This window comes from Tachyglossus aculeatus, chromosome 18, assembly GCF_015852505.1.
Source record: "Tachyglossus aculeatus isolate mTacAcu1 chromosome 18, mTacAcu1.pri, whole genome shotgun sequence".
In the NCBI taxonomy this organism is placed as follows: Eukaryota; Metazoa; Chordata; class Mammalia; order Monotremata; family Tachyglossidae; genus Tachyglossus; species Tachyglossus aculeatus.
The window spans coordinates 25,804,648-25,820,881 of NC_052083.1; the positions used below are offsets into that span (position 1 = coordinate 25,804,648).

Here is a 16,234-nt window from a genome sequence, read left to right on the forward strand (position 1 = left end):
AATCATTAAGTTAAATGAGGAGCAGTTTGGCCTAGTGGAAAGAGCAGGGTCCTGAGAGTCAGAAGGACATGAGTTCTAATCCTGGCTTTGCCATTTATTTGTCTGCTGGGTAACCTTGGGTAAGTCACTTAACTTCTCGATGCCTCAGTTACCTCACCTGTAAAATGGGGATTAAGACTGTGAACCCCATATGGGACATGAGCTGGGTCCAACCTAATTATCTTCTGGATTTGCCTCAGGACTTTGTAAAGTGCCTAGCACACAGTATTCACTTAAGAAATACCATTTAAAAATAATGAGATCATTCCAATCTGTACCCAAAGATACCAGATCCGCGCTTTATAAGAAAACCAGCTCTTTGTAAGTGTGTTTCACTTACAAAAGAGAACTGACATTATACTAGAGAAGCAGCATGGCCTAGAGGATAGAGCATGGGCCTGGGAGTCAAAAGGACCTGGGTTCTAATCCTGGCTCTGCCACTTGTCTGCCATGTGGCCTTGGGCAAGTCACTTAATTTATCTGTGCCTCAGTTACCTCATCTATAAAATGGGGTTTAAAACTGTGAGCCCCATGTCGGGCAGGGACTGTGTCATTCGTTCATTCATTCATTCAATCATATTTATTGAGCTTTTACTGTGTGCAGAGCACTGTATTAAGTGCTTGGAAGAGTACAATACAGCATTAAACAGATACATTCGCTGCCCATAATAAACTTACAGTCTAGAGGGGGACAGGGAAAGACAGAAATCAATGCAAGTAAATAAATTACAGATATGTACAAAAGTGCTGTGGGACTGGGAGGAGGGAAGAGCAAAGAGATCAGGTCAGGGTGACACAGAAGGGAGTGTGAGAACAGGAGAGGGGGTTCTTAGTCTGGGAATGCCTTGAAGGAGATGTGCCTTCAATAAGGCTTTGATTTGGATTTGAGGAGGGAGGGCATTCCAGGCCAGAAGCAGGACGTGGGCAAGGGTGAGATTAAGATGAGATGAGATTAAGGCAGAGTGCGATTAGCTTTAGAGGAGTGAGGTGTGTGGAGTGGGTTGAGGTAAGAGAGTAGAAAGGTGAGGCCAGAGGGGGCAAGGTGATTGAGTACTTTAAAACCAGTGGTGAGGAGTTTTTGTTTGATGGGGAGCTGGTTGGTTAACGACTGGAGTTTTCTGAGGCATGGGGAAACATGTTTTTAATGTTTTTGTAGAAAAATGATGTGGGCAGCAGAGTGAACTCTGGACTGGAGTGGGGAGAGACAGGAGGCAGGGAGGTCAGCGAAGAGGCTGATACAGTAATCCAGGCAGGATTGGATGAGTGATTGTACTAACATGGTAGCAGTTTGGATGGAGAAGAAATGACCAATTTTAGCAAAGTTGTGAAGGTGGTACTGATATGATTTAGTGGTGGTTTGAATATGTGGGTTTAATGAGAGAGAGGAGTCAAGTGTAACACCAAGGTTATGGGCTTGTGAGACAGGAAAGATGGTGGTGTCTTCTTCAGTGATGGCAACATCATGGGGAGAACAGGGTTTGTGGAGGAAGATAAGAAGTTCTGCTTGTTAAGCTTGAAATGACAGAAGGGCATCCAAGTAGAGATGTCTTGAAGGTAGGAGGAAATGAGAAACTGCAGAGAGGGAGAGAGTTCAGGGCTGGAGATGTAGATTTGGGTATCCGCATAGAGGCGGTAGTTGAATCCATGGGAGTGAATGAGTTCTTCAACGGAGTGGGTGCCGATTTGCACAGTTTGGAAACAGCAGCTCTGTTCATTATAGAAAACACTACTCCAAATTCAGTTTTTTTTATTTAGACAATGTGGTCTGGGTCTCTCAACTTTATAAAAGGACAATTTACAATTCTAAAGATATGATGTAGTTTAGTTTTATACAAGGACCAAAACTCTGGAATCATTAGAAAATATATTAAGTTGTTCATTTTTTTTCTTTCAGGACTGCAGTTGAAGGATACAAAAAACTTTATGCTATTTATGACACCAGGTGAGTACCAATATTGGCTAACCAACAGGTTTTTTTTTTAAACGGAATTTATTATCTGCTTACTATGTGCAATACAACATGCTTAGTACAGGGTTCTGTACACAGGTAAGTGCTCAAGAAATACCACTGGTTGATTATCACCCTAGTTCAACTCATCAATTTTGACATTTGTCAGATGTTTCTAGGCTCCCTTTTAGTTGGAAAATTTCCTGTAATTAGGTTCAACTCTTAGCAGCTGCATCTGAGGAGACTTAGCAGTTGATTTTCTCACCGCATTTGAGTAATTACTTCATGTTCATTTTCACCCCACAATATTGGCCCCTTTGCTTCTTGCCCTTAGCTTATTAATAGTAGGAATAGCTGAACTTCTCAAGCCCACAGCAGTCCCTACAGTGGTGCTGACTCTGAGAAGTAGTTCATAGATATCAGTCTCCTCAGCAGCATTTCCGGGCCCCAGGAAACTGACGGACAGTTACAGCCATCTCAAAGTTAATGAGGAAATCAAAGTCTGTATAGAAGTCTGCGATGATGTCCAACTGTGTTCCAGAGTAGAGGTCATCAATGAGAGCTAAATTATCAACATAAATGAGAGAAGGATCTTGCCAGGCTGTACCTTCTGTCCAGCACCTACATTCTGAAGGATTTAATAATGGCATTGCTATGAAGAACAGCCTGGCAAAGGCTGCACATTGATTCCTCTTGGCATTGTGCAGACCTGAGCAGCCATGCTGGTGCTTGGTCAGTGGCCATCAGAGGCTCTGTACCATCATTAATCAATGGGTTAATAGCGGAGGAAAGTACATTCAGCCTCTGGAGGTAGAAGAATTGTGGAGATTTGGACATTTATTTTTATCTCGAACACTTATGTATTAGTCCCTTGCTCCTAACTAGCAGACTTCCCCAAATGCCTGGGACAGAAGAGTCCATATTATCCTGGAGTGAAGCCAACAGGGCAATGGAAAAGGTATTCAGTCAATCAAGAGTATTTAATGAGTACCTACTATGGGCAGAGAGCTGCACTAAATGCTTGGGAGAATGTAAAAGAATTAGTAGACATGATGAATCAATTAACCCCTGGTATTTATTAAGTGATTACTGTGTGCAAAGCACTGCACTAAGTGCTTGGGAGACTACAATACAATAAAGAAGCAGTGTGGCTTAGTGGGAAGAGCACGGGCTTGGGAATCAGAGGACATGAGTTCTAAATCCCAGCTCTGCCACATTTCTGTTCTGTGACCTTGGGCAAGCTGCTTAACTTCACTGTGCCTCAGTTACCTCATCTGTAAAATGGGGATTAAGACTGTGAGCCCCATGTGGGACAACCTGATTACCTTGTATCTATCCCAGTGCTTAGAACAGTGTGTGGCATATAGTAAGTGCTTAACAAATACCATAATTACTATTATTAGAGTTGATAGACACTATTTGTGCCTTCAAGACTCTTAAAGTCTAGCTGGGAAGGCAGACACTAAATTAATTTGCCATTAGGAGGAAGAAGGGAAAGAGAACAGGTTTAGGAGGTAGTGTTTAAGTAATAGTAAGACATGTACATAAGTGCCACGGGTGGTTATGTATACACAAATAATAATAATGATGGTACTTGTAAAGCACTTACTATGTGCCAAGCACTGTTCTAAGCATGGGGGTAGAAACAATTTAATCAGTTGGACACAATCCCTATCCCACATGGGGCTCACACTCTTAATCCCCATTTTACAGATGAGGAAACTGGAGCTCAGAGAAGTGAAGCAACTTGCCCAAGGTCACACAGCGGACATGTGGCAGAGCCAGGATTAGAACCTAGTCCTTGTGACTCCCAAGCCCGTGCTCTCTCCACTAAGCCATGCTGCTTCTCAAACAAATAATTGATGCAGAAACCTGCTGAAGTGGAATCGGGAATCTATAATTGTGGCATTTGTTAAGCTCTTACTATGTACCAAGCACAATACTAAACGCTAGGGTAGATACAAAATAATCAGGTCCTACATGGGGCTCACAGTCTAAGTAGGAGGGAGAACAGCTGTTGCATCCCCATTTTGTTGATGAGGGAACTGAGGCCCAGAGAAGTTAAGTCACTTGGCCAAGGTCACACAGCAAGCAAGGGACAGAGGCAGGTTTAGAACCCAGGTCCTCTAACTCCAAGGCCTGTGTTTTATCCATTAGGCCACGGTCCTTCCCTATAATCTGGGAAGAGTTGAAATTAACTGGAGAAGGTCCCTAGGATGAGGTTAATTTTCAGGAGGGTTTTGATGATGTAGAGAGCTGTCAATTTGAGAGTTGCTGGATTTGAAATGGGAAGTCGCTCCAGGGTTGGGGAAGACTGTGAGCAGGAGGTCAATCAATCAGTTGATGGTGTTTACTGAGTGCTTACTATGTGCAGGGCACTGTACTAAGCACTTGGGAGAGTACTATATAACAAAGTTGATAGACATGTTCCCTGCCCATGACAAACTTACCGTCTAGAGGTTAGTAGAGGAAGAGATGAGATCAAGGCACAGTGAGTAGGTGAGTTGAGAATGAAGAGTTTGAGCTGGGTTGAAGAAGAGCCTGGTTAAGTAGGAGAAGAGTTTATTTAAGTGCATTTGAATCTGTGACCTTTGAGCATTTGGTATTTACTCCGCCTTCCACTTCACAGCACTTATGTGTATATCTTTAATTTATACATTAGATTTCATATATGTATATAAATGTATGTCTACCCATCTAGGCTTACAGCCTGTAAGCTTGTTGTGGACAGGGAATGTGTCTCCCAACTCTGTTGTTTGTATTCTCACAAGCACTTAGTACACAACACTCTGCACATACCAAGATCACCATTGGGTGATCGAATGTCTGTTTAAACCCTTTGATCAGTGAGTTTCTTCTTGATGAGGAGAGGAATGGGAAACCACTGAAGGTTTATGAGGAGCTGGGGAGACAGGACCTGAATGGTATTTTAGAAAAAATGATCTGGGCAGCAGAGTGAAGTACAGACTGGAGAAGGGAGAGAGAGAGTGAAGGCAGGGAAACCTGTGAGGAGATCGATGCAGAAGTCAAGCTGGGTTATAACAAGAACCTGGACCAACGTGGCAGTTAATCAAAAGGGAAAGAAGGGGCAGATCCTGAAAATGTTGTGGAGGCAAAACTGACAGAATTTGGAGACAAACTGAATAAGGGGATCAATAGAGAGTTAAGGAAAACGCCAAATTTGCGGGTTTCAGAGTTGGAGAGGATAGTGATGTTACTAAGTGTGATGGGAAAGTTAGGTGGAGGAGAGTTTGGGAGGGAAGAATTCGGTTTTGGACATATTGAGAGAGAACTGCTGGAGGGACAAGATTGTAAAGATATCCTGGAGGAGGGAGAAAGTGTGACATTGCAGAGGAACTGAGAGGTCAGGGCTAAAGAGGTAGATTTGGGAGTGATCCACATGGAGGTGGTGGTGGATGCCATGTATATAGATTAGCTCCTGAGGTAGTGAATGTTTAGTGAGTAAAGGAGGAGGGGCTGTCTTCATGGACATACATAAGCAATCAATCAATGAACCAGCGAGAAGCAAGAATCAGTTGAGGAGATGCAGCATGGTTTAGTGGAAAGAGCACGGGCTTGGGAGTCAGAGGTCATGGGTTCTAATCCTGGCTCCACCACTTGTCATCTGTGTGACTTTAGGCAAGTCACTTAACTTCTCTGTGCCTCAGTTGCCCCATCTGTTAAATGGGGATTAAGACTGTAAGCCCTACATGGGACAAATTGATTACCTTGTATCTGCCCCAGCACTTAGAACAGTGCCTGGCATATAGTAAGTGCTTAACAAATACCATTATTATTATTATTATCTTATTTACTGGGCACAAACTGTTGTCAGAGGAGAGTACTAAGCACTTGGGTAAGTACTATACAGTAGAATTGGTAGACATGATCTCTGGCTACCAAGAGTTTGCCGTCTACAGGGTGGGACGATGGACATTAAAATAGGTTAGGGATTAGGGAAATAGTAGAGGATGAGTTGAATCTGCAAACCAGTGTCCTGCCAATCGTGCCCCACCATTTGACTCTGTCCCTGTTGTCCTCTTGGGGATGTTGTTCAGATATGGGGGTCACAGTGAGGGCACTATGAAGCTCAGGAGTGGCCAGCTTTGAAAACCTTCAGCACTTATTGCTATGGTGATCACCGCTCCTGTGCTGATCACCTCAGAAGCACCTCATAATGTTAGATGATGTGAAAGGCAGTATGCCTCCTGCCCCATATCCCGACACTTGTGTCTGGCTGGCTGCCTAATCCAACCTTTTTGGAACACAGAGGACTGAAGTAGCTGCATTTGGGATCCTCTTTCACCCCACTGAAGCCATGCGGGAGTTCCTGAAGGTTGACTCCCTGAGCCAGAGAAGTCCATCCTTCCCTGGAATGATTACCACCAACTGGGCAACACAGGGGGGCCATCTCCAAGCCAATCTGAGTGTTACTTGCAGGTGACAACCCAAAAGACAATTTCCTTTTTCTCCATGTAGGAAAACACTGGGCCAAAGATTGAACAAAATCACTTCGTTGTCCAATGATGGAGCCCAGCTCCTCTGGCCGAGAAACACTGCTTTTCTCATCTCTCTGTCTCTCCCTCCAGAGTTGCAATGAACTGGAGAGAGGGAAGCTGAACAGAAAGGAAAGAGGGAATGCATTCCTTTTCCTCAGGGAGCTTTTCTTTTTTGTTCTGCAGTTGGTCCATCATTCTAAAAGAATCGGCTGACTTTCTGCAGTCAGGAATGATGGCTGGGCCCAAAAGTGTGTGTCTCCAATGTACTGGATAGTAACAATGCAGTGTCATTGAGGCCAAATTCTAAATGTCCAGAGATTCAGGCCCAGTTACTATCAATGGAGAATGACTCAGCTGTACCGCTTGAGGCTGGGCCAGTTCTTAATGCTACTTCTCAAGTCAATTGAAATTGATTTTTCCTTGCAAGAAAAATGTATGCAGCTGAAACGTTGTGCTGTATTTTTTTTACTTATGCATAATTATTTTGGACCCGAGCAGAGGTTGAAAAAAATATTTTAAAATTGGAAAATTTTAGGGTTCTTCTTGGCCCTTGCTATCTGACTTGGCTTGCTTCAGACCCCAAAAAACAACTCTAATTCGGTAAGCATTCATGCATTCAATTGTATTTATTAAGAGTTTACTATGTGCAGAACACTAAGTACCAAGCACTGTGCTAAGCACTGGGCTAGATAATCAGATCAAAGTCCTTATACCACGTGAGGATCACAGCTTAATAAAAATAATGATAATAATGGCATTTATTAAGCACTTACTAGGTGCAAAGCACTGTTCTAAGCGCTGGGGAAGGTTACAAGATGATCAGGTTGTCCCATGGGGGGCTCACAGTCTTAATCCCCATTTTACAGATGAGGTCACTGAGGCACAGAGAAGTTAAGTGACTTGCCCAAAGTCACACAGCTGACAATTGGTGGAGCTGGGATTTGAACCCATGACCTCTGACTCCAAAGCCTGGGCTCTTTCCACTGAGCCACGCTAGGGAAATGGAGAATAGGTGTTATGTATCTCTTTTAAAGATGAGGAAACTGAGGCACAGAGAAGGTAAGTGACTTGTCCAAGGTCACGCAGCAAGCAAGAGGCAGAGATGAGATTAATATTTGAAATGGGTAATCCCTTCCAAAACTTGGTCATCTCACACTAAACTTTGGAACCCAATTCCTCTTTAGACTCCCTAGTCATCTTCACCTCCTCCAGTCCCCCTAAATATTGTTGTCCAACCATTTTCCCCACTTGTCTTAGTGGCCCATCCACCCCCTTCTTCCTCTGTATTTCCCAAGTTCTTAGTACAGTGCTGTGCACACAGTAAGTGCTCAATAAATACAATTGAAGGAATGAATGGATCAATGGCATTGGAGTCATGTTTCTCTCTCTGCTTCCCAGCTTTTCACTAGGGGATCCTTCTAACTGCAGTCACCCCTACTGCAATGGCACTTACCAACCTGTACCTTTCAAACCCCACACTCTGCTAAGGAGCTCCATTAATCAATCAGTGATATTTACTGAGCACCTACTTTGTGCAGAAGTTAGTTTTTGGGAGACCACAATACAATACCTCACACATTCAATCTTTCTCCACATGTGATCCTATCCCTAATGCCCTTTTCCTTCCTGCCACCTGTATATCCTTCTGCTTCTCCCTTGACTCTCCAGGCCCTCTTTATATCAGCCTTCTCTCAAGCTATGACAGATGCTTCCCCTAATTGGGAGGGTAATGCTAAACTCTCACTCATCATTCAAACAGCTTCTAAAAATCAGTCAATCAACTGTATGTATTGAGCACTTCCTGGGTGAAGAACACTGTATTCAGCACTTGGGAGAGGATGATGCAGTGGAGTAGTTAGGCATGATCCCTGTTCAGACTAGGTGAAGAGATAGATACTAAAATAAATTACTTATGGATATGTACTAAAGTGCCATGGTGGCTCCTTGAAGCCTTTGCTGACTGGAAGAGAGGTAATAATTGTTCCCTGTTCTGTCTTGTTTTCCTAAATATTTCCTCTCCCCCACCTCACAGAACCCTGTGTAGGAAGCATTCATTCAATTGTATTTATTGAGTGCTTAATATGTGCAAAGCACTGTACTAAGTGCTTGGGAGAATATAATACAATGATAAATGGACACAGCATGGCCTAGTGGAAAGAGCCTTTGACTAGGCATCAGAGGACCTGTGTTCTATTCCCAGCTCTGCCCCTTGTCTGCTGTGTGAGTTTGGGCAAGTCACTTAATATCTTTGTGCCTCCATTCTCTCATCTGCAATATGGGATTCAATAACTATTCTTACTTAAACTATGAGCCCCATGTTGGGCTTTATTATATTGTATTTATCCCACTATCTATCATGCTAAGAAGCAGCTTGGCTTAGTGGAAAGAGTCCGGGCTTGCCAGTCAGAGGTCGTGAGTTCTAATCCTGTCTCCACCATCTGTCAGCCCATTGTTGGGCAGGTACCGTCTCTATATGTTGCCAACTTGTACTTCCCAAGCGCTTAGTATAGTGCTCTGTACACAGTAAGTGCTCAGTAAATATGACTGAATGTGAATAAATGTCAGCTGTGTGACTTTGGGCAAGTCCCTTCACTTCTCTGTGCCTCAGTTACCTCATCTGTAAAATGGGGAATAAGACTGTGAGCCCTATGTGGGACAACATGATTACCTTGCATCTACCCCATTGCTTAGAACAGTGCTTGGCACATAGTAAGTGCTTAACAAATAGCATCATTATTATTATTATCCCAGCATTTACTACAGTGCTTGGTAAGTAAGCACTTAACAAATACTATCATTATTACTATAAGCCACAAAACAGCATACACTTATTTTTAAAGGAATGCTTGAGCACGGGCTTTGGAGTCAGAGGTCATGGGTTCAAATTCCCGCTCTGCCAATTGTTAGCTGTGTGACTTTGGACAAGTCACTTAACTTCTCTGTGCCTCAGTTACCTCATCTGTAAAATGGGGATTAAGACTGTGAGCCCCCCGTGGGACAAGCTGATCACCTTGTAACCTCCCCAGCACTTAGAACAGTGCTTTGCACATAGTAAGTGCTTAATAAATGCCATTATTATTATTATTACTTCCAGGTTGAGAACTATTTCTGGATATATCATCCTGCACCTTTCAAACCCTACACCTTGCTAAGGAGTTCCATTAATTAATTGATCAATCAGTTAGTAGTATTTAACGAGCACTTACTGTGTGCAGATCACTACACAAAATGTTTAGGAGTACAATACAATGCCTCACACATTCAGTCTGTCTCTAAGTATGACCAGGTTTTTCTGACAATATTTCTTGGATCTTCCCTAAGAAATGCACTTGTGCCTATCACTCTACACATATGACCACAAATTCAACAGTTATGGTCATCACTCTAGTTCAGCCTCTTATCTCCTTCCAGCTGGGTTGCTGAATCAGTCTCCTGACTGATCTTCCTGTTTCTAGCTTTATCCTCTCTTCAGTCTACTTCAAATACATCACTCCCTTCCTCAAACACCTCTAACTGTTACTCTTCTTCTTTTTGTAGAACAAAAGTTTTAAACTACTGGATCCAATATTCTTCACCACCTGGCTCCTCGTTCATTATTTCTTCTTTTCTCCCGCTACAGTCAAGCTAGCACTCTTTACTCCTACCAAGTTAAAACTTTGCCTTGCCATCTACTCTTCCTTCTCCACTGATTCAGCATACAGTTCTATGCATGTCACTTTACATCAATCAGTGGTATTTATTGAGTGTTTACTATGTGCAGAACACTGTACTAAGTGCTTAGGCAAACAGCACAACAGAGTTTACAATCTAGAGGAGGATGTAGGTATTAATATGAATAATTTACATGTCGTACTTAACTTCAATGGCAAAACAGGCCAAAAATAATGAGATTCTAGATGCAGTCAGTCCCCAACCATCAGGACAATGCTCATCCCATCTCTGCTGGATGGAGCATATCTATCAAGCAATCATTCAATGGGATTATTGGGGGCTTGCAGTATGCAGGGTATTGTATTTGCATTGGTTGGAAGAATACAGTATGATAAAGTAGGTATACAGGATCCTTGACCACAGTGAGCTTACGTACTAGAGGGGGAAACAGGCATTAAAGTAAATTATTGATTGATATGTTCATTAGTGGTGTGGGGGCTTGGGGGGAATCAAAGTGCTTACAGGCTGCAGACACAAATGCACAGGTATTGTCAAAGGGAGAGCAAATAGGGGGTGTGAGGGCAGACTAAACAATCAGGGAAGCCTTCTTGGAAGAAATGTGATTTGAGTAAGGCTTTGAAGATATGGGAAGTGGGTGTCTGCCCAATATAAAGGGGGAGGAAGCTCCAGGCTGTAGGGGAGATGTGGGCAAGGGTTGGCAGCAAAAAAAAAGATCAGATCAAGGTACGGTGAGGTACAGTGAGTAGCATTAGAGTAGTGAAGTGGTCATGTCAGGTTGTAGTAAGAGACCTTCCCCTGGCCTGGAATGCCTTCCCTCCACACATCTCCAAACTAGCTCTCTTCCTCCCTTCAAAGCACTACTGAGAGCTCATCTCCTCCAGGAGGCCTTCCTAGACTGAGCCCCCTTTTTCCTCTCCTCCTCCCGATCCCCCCCGCCCTACCTCCTTCCCCTCCCCACAGCACTTGTATATATTTGTACAGATATATTACTCTATTTTACTTGTACATATTTACTACTCTATTTTATTAATGATGTGCATACAGCTATAATTCTATTTATTCTGACAGTTTTGACACCTGTCTACATGTTTTGTTGTCTGTCTTCCCCTTCTAGACTATGAGCCTGTTTTTGGGTAGGGATCATCTCTATATGTTGCTGACTTATACTTCCCAAGCACTTAGTACAGTGCTCTGCACACAGTAAGCACTCAATAAATACGATTGAATGAAATGAATGAATCAGAGAGGTATGGTAGGAGAGAGATAGCTGATTGAGTGCCTTAAAGCTAATGGTAAGGAATTTCCACTTAATGCAGAAATGGAAAGGTGACAATTGGAAGTTTTGGAGGAGATATACGCTTTTGTAGAAAAATGATATGGGCAGCAGAGTGAAGTGTGGACTGGAGAGGGGAGAGACAGGAGGCAGGAAAGTCAAAGAGGAGACTGACTCAGTAGTCAAGGTGGTGGAATATGAGGCTTGCATTTGGTTGGAGAGGCAAGGGTGAATTCTATAGATGTTGTGAAGGTAGAACTGACATTGAAACCATCAGGTGTGATCTCCGTAAAATCTCCCCTGCTCCTGTCCAGTCCCTCCCTCCACCTGCTCTTTCTTCAACTCTCTTTTCTTTCCCAAGCAGTATTTCAAGAGGAAATAATCTGCCTCATCTCAAAATTCACCCCTCCACTTGTGCTGCTGACCCCATCCCTTCCCACCTTGTAAAAGTGCTTGTCTATTCCCTGACCACCACCTTCAACCTCTTGCTCTCCAATGGCTTTTTCCTCACTGCTTGTGTCTCCCTTATGCTAAAAAATACCCTTCTCTTGATCTTACAGCTCTCTCCAGATATCAACCCCATCTCCCTCCTACCATTCCTCTCAGAACTCTGAGTGAGTTGTCAGTACCCTCTCACTGTGCTTCGTTCTCACCTGTCACTCCGATGACCCCTGGCCCACATCATACCTTTGGCCTGGAATATGCTCCCTCTTCAAATCTGCCAATCACATTTCCCCCTTCAAAGCCTTACTGAAGGCTCACCACCTCCTTCCTAAACTAAGCCCCCCTTTTTCTCAGCTCCTCCTCCCCTCCGCATCACCCTGAATTGCTCCCCTTGCTCTATCCCCCCTCCCAGCCCCACAGCACTTGTGTATATATATGTACATATCTATAATTCTATTTATATCGATCCCTGTTTACTTGTTCTGATGTGTGTATATCTATAATTCTATTTATTTATATTGATGCCTGTCTACTTGTTTTGATGTCCGTCTCCTGCCTTCTAGACTATAAATGTGGTGTGGCCTGGGATTATCTCTATTGCTCAATCATACTTTCCAAGCGCTTAGTACAGTGCTCTACACACAGTAAGTGCTCAGTAAGTGTGATGGCATGAATGAATGACTGAACACCCACTGTTTCTAATTCCTTTCCATCAGTTCTCTCCTTGGCTTCCTTCAATCTGGTTTCTGCCCCCCTCACTCCACAGATATTGTCCACTCAAAAGTCACCAATTAGATCTCCTCTTTACCAAATCCAATGGCCTCTGCCATCCTAATCCTTCTCGACTTCTCAACTGCCTTGGACACTGTCACCCATCCCATTTCCTGGAAAGATTATCCAACACTGGCTTAAATGACACCGTCCTCTCCCAGTTCTCTTATTTCTGCTTGCTCTCAGTCTTTTTCACGGGCTCCTCCTCTGCCTCCCACCCCCTAACTGTGGGATTCCCTCAAGGCTTGGTTCTCGGTCTCTATCTACACCCAATCCCTTGGAGAACTCATTCACTCCCATTGCTTCAACTGCCATCTCTGAGCAGAAGTTTCACAAATCTACATCTCCAGCTCTGATCGTTCCCCTTCTCTACAGTCTCTCATTTCCTCCCGCCTTCAGGATATCTCTACGTGGTTATCCTGTTAATCCCTCAAAGTTAACATGTCCAAACTGAACTTCGGAGAATGTGTGGCCAGGGAGATAGAAGGAGAACCAGGAGAGAACAGAGTCACGGAAACCAAAGTTAGATAATGTTTCCATGAGAAAAGGGTGATTCACTGGGGTCAAAGGCAGGTGAGCAGTTGAGAAGGATTAGGATGGAGTAGAGGCTATTGGATTTGGCAAGAAGAGCTTATTGGTGACCATAGAGAGAGCTGTTTCTATGGAGTGGAGAGAATAGAAGCCAGGGAGCAGACAGACAAAAGAAAAATACTCAAACAGTTGCTCTGTGGGGAGCTGAAGTGGGGTAACGATAGAGAAGAAGAACAGAAGAAACACCTTAAAGAACCAGTGAAGTCAAAGCTCAGTGAAAACTAGCACTCTGCAACTGTAGAAGATAGACTCCATAGAAGATAGACTCTGACCATCAAACAGATAGAGGTTGACTGTCTAGGATCAAAGACTTCCCAAAGATCATGACTCCAAGAGGGAGAAATGAAGGCAGTACCAATACTGTGCATAGCAAATACCATAGCACAGCCAAAGTAATCTTTGCTTGCGCATGATACGGAAGGAGTTGTGAGTTATGCATTGCTCACATCAACCTCACTTGCAAACTCTGGTAAAAAAAAAAAAATGTTTTTTATATTTGAACTTGAAGCGTAATGTGGAAGCAAACATAGCTGATCGTTGTTCATTTGTCACCTGTCTGCATCTACCTGCTGGAGTTGGTGAGCAAGTAGGGGTCAAGAGTTTGCGAAGTGTTTATCCTGCTTGTAGAATAATAATAATAATAATAATAATAATAATAATAATAATAACTATTATTATTATTATTATTTGTTGAGTGCTTATTATGTGCCAAGAACTGTTCTAAGTCCTGGGATAGATATGACCCCCTTTTCCTCTGCTTCCCCCACCCCTCCCCATTGCCCCAACTTGCTCCCTTTGTTCTACCTCCCTCCCTGCCCCACAGCACTTGTGTATATATGTTCATATAATTATAATTCTATTTATTTTTATTGTGTGTGTATATAGCTATCACTCTGTTTTTTAATAATGATGCTACTGATGCCTGTTTACTTGTTTTGATGTCTGTCTCCCCACTGTTTTGATGTCTGTCTCCCCACTTCTACACTGTGAGCCTGTTGTGGGCAGGGGTTATCTCTATTTCTTGCTGAATTGTACTTCCCAAGCACTTAGTACAGTGCTCTGCACACAGTAAGCACTCAAATACGAAGTCATTATTAGATGTACTGGATTGTATTTTGTCTTTCCACTCATATTTTTCATCCTCCTAATGGTCTTCGGACAGCAATCTCAATCTCAGTTTGCCAATAACTGACATTGTTTTCCATGGAATTCTTATCACTTTAAAAGCTTTGCAATGGTTGCCAATCTAAGGTTTTAGGATCTTCGGATTATCTGTATTGAACCAATTATACTGTTTCCTGATAGAGAAGCCAAATCTCTTCCAGATGTTCCATAATCTCTTCCAGATGCTAATTACAAAGATTTAAGGGCCCCCAAACACTGCTAATATTCCGTAATAGCTGTTACAGGCTCACCAGATTTCTCCTGAAGAAGGAGATATCATTTGGTTTAATCTATTTGTGTTTCACTGTTCTTCTTCTGGTGGTGTTTCTGTGACAGTCAGTTTGATTGACACAAGTGGTAACTGTTTCAGAGATCTTCAGCTTCCAGGAGGTTTCAGAGCAGATAAACCTGACATCTTAGTGGTTTCACTAATTACAATGCAATCAATTCATTTTCACGCCTTGTATTCTGGGTAGTACAATGTTGCCTTATTTGGCAAAGCAATGAGTTAGTGGAAACCATCCCTGTTCTATATGCTAGCTAAAGAGGATGCCCTTGGAATCCCACCTTGCCAATGACCCCATTTCAAAGGTTAGAGTTGTTGTCCTGTCAAACACCAGAGTCGGAATGAACCTAAGATAACATTATATTCAGCTTTTGTTTAATCAACAGCATAGATCAATGGGGCATACACTCTGATGGTCATGTGATGATAGTTCTTGGGCAGTTTAAGGTGAAGGGCCATAAGATGGTCATCAATTCCACTGGGAACTTGTCAGGTTGGTTTATATGTTCATCCCTCATGGGCTAACTGGCTTCAAGAAGTTGGATTTCTCTTCTGGTTTCCTGAGCCAGGAGAGGAGGTCACCTCCCTGTCCTTTGAACATCCCATCTCCAGCTCTCCAAGCTTTGCTTGAGGTTGTGATGATGGCATGATGGCCTCTTGTGCTACAATTACAGTCAGGGATTCTCGGCCTTGCCCAGTGAGACTCCCCTTAAGGATTCTGGCATTCTCGTCCCAAATGGTTCAGTATCTTCCTCAATTCATTTGATCAGTCAAGTCATATTTATTGAGCACTTGCTGCGTGCAGAGCACCATAGTAAATGAGCACTTGGGACAGTAAAATATAAGCTTTGGTAGACATTATCTGCCCACAACAAGTTTACAGTCTAGAGGAGGAGACAGACATTAATATAAATGTACATAAGAGCTGTGGTGTTCAGGGTGGAATGAATACCAAGTGCTTGAGGAGTACAGATTCGAGTGCATAGACAATGCCGAAGGAAGGGGGAGTAGGGGAAAAGAGAGCTTAGTTGGGAGAGGCTCCTTGGAAGAGCTGTTACCTTAATAAAGCTTTGAAGGTGGGGAGAGTGGTGGTCGGACTTATACAGAGTGGGAGGGGGTTCCAGGCTAGAGGGAGGATGTGGGAAAGGGGTTGGCAGTGAGATGGACAAGATGGGGGCACAGCGAGCAAGTTGGTGCTGGAGGAATGAAGCATGTGGGCTGGGCTGTAGTAGGAGATGAGTGAGGTAAGGGAGGAGGGGACGAGTGATTGAGTGTTTTAAAGCTGCAGGAGAGTGAGGGGTAAGCACACCGTCTCCTTGCCTTCCTCAGTCCTGTGGCACCTGCCCCTGCCAACAGCGGTCCAGGCTGAGGAACAGAAGGCCAACTGCCACCCCATGAACCTTGGCAGTTGGCTATTGCTTCAGAGTCTTCACCCTTAAAGAAACTCAGGCGACACAGTACTTTGTTCCTGCACACCCGTGTTCAATCACTGCTTCCAACACTACACTGGGCTCCATACCGGCCAGTGGGTCTCACTGGAAGACCGT

At 43.4% G+C, this 16,234-nt stretch overlaps 1 protein-coding gene across 1 annotated transcript in view; it reads left to right on the forward strand.

The window, feature by feature from the left end:
* The first annotated feature begins 1,953 nt into the window (after nucleotides 1–1,953).
* The window catches only part of GABRB3 (gamma-aminobutyric acid type A receptor subunit beta3), a 153,953-nt gene continuing 139,672 nt past the window's right edge, over nucleotides 1,954–16,234 (forward strand). The window contains exon 1 of the mRNA XM_038760259.1: nucleotides 1,954–1,981. The gene's annotated coding sequence lies outside the window, so the exon portion shown is untranslated. The remainder of the gene's footprint in view (nucleotides 1,982–16,234) is intronic.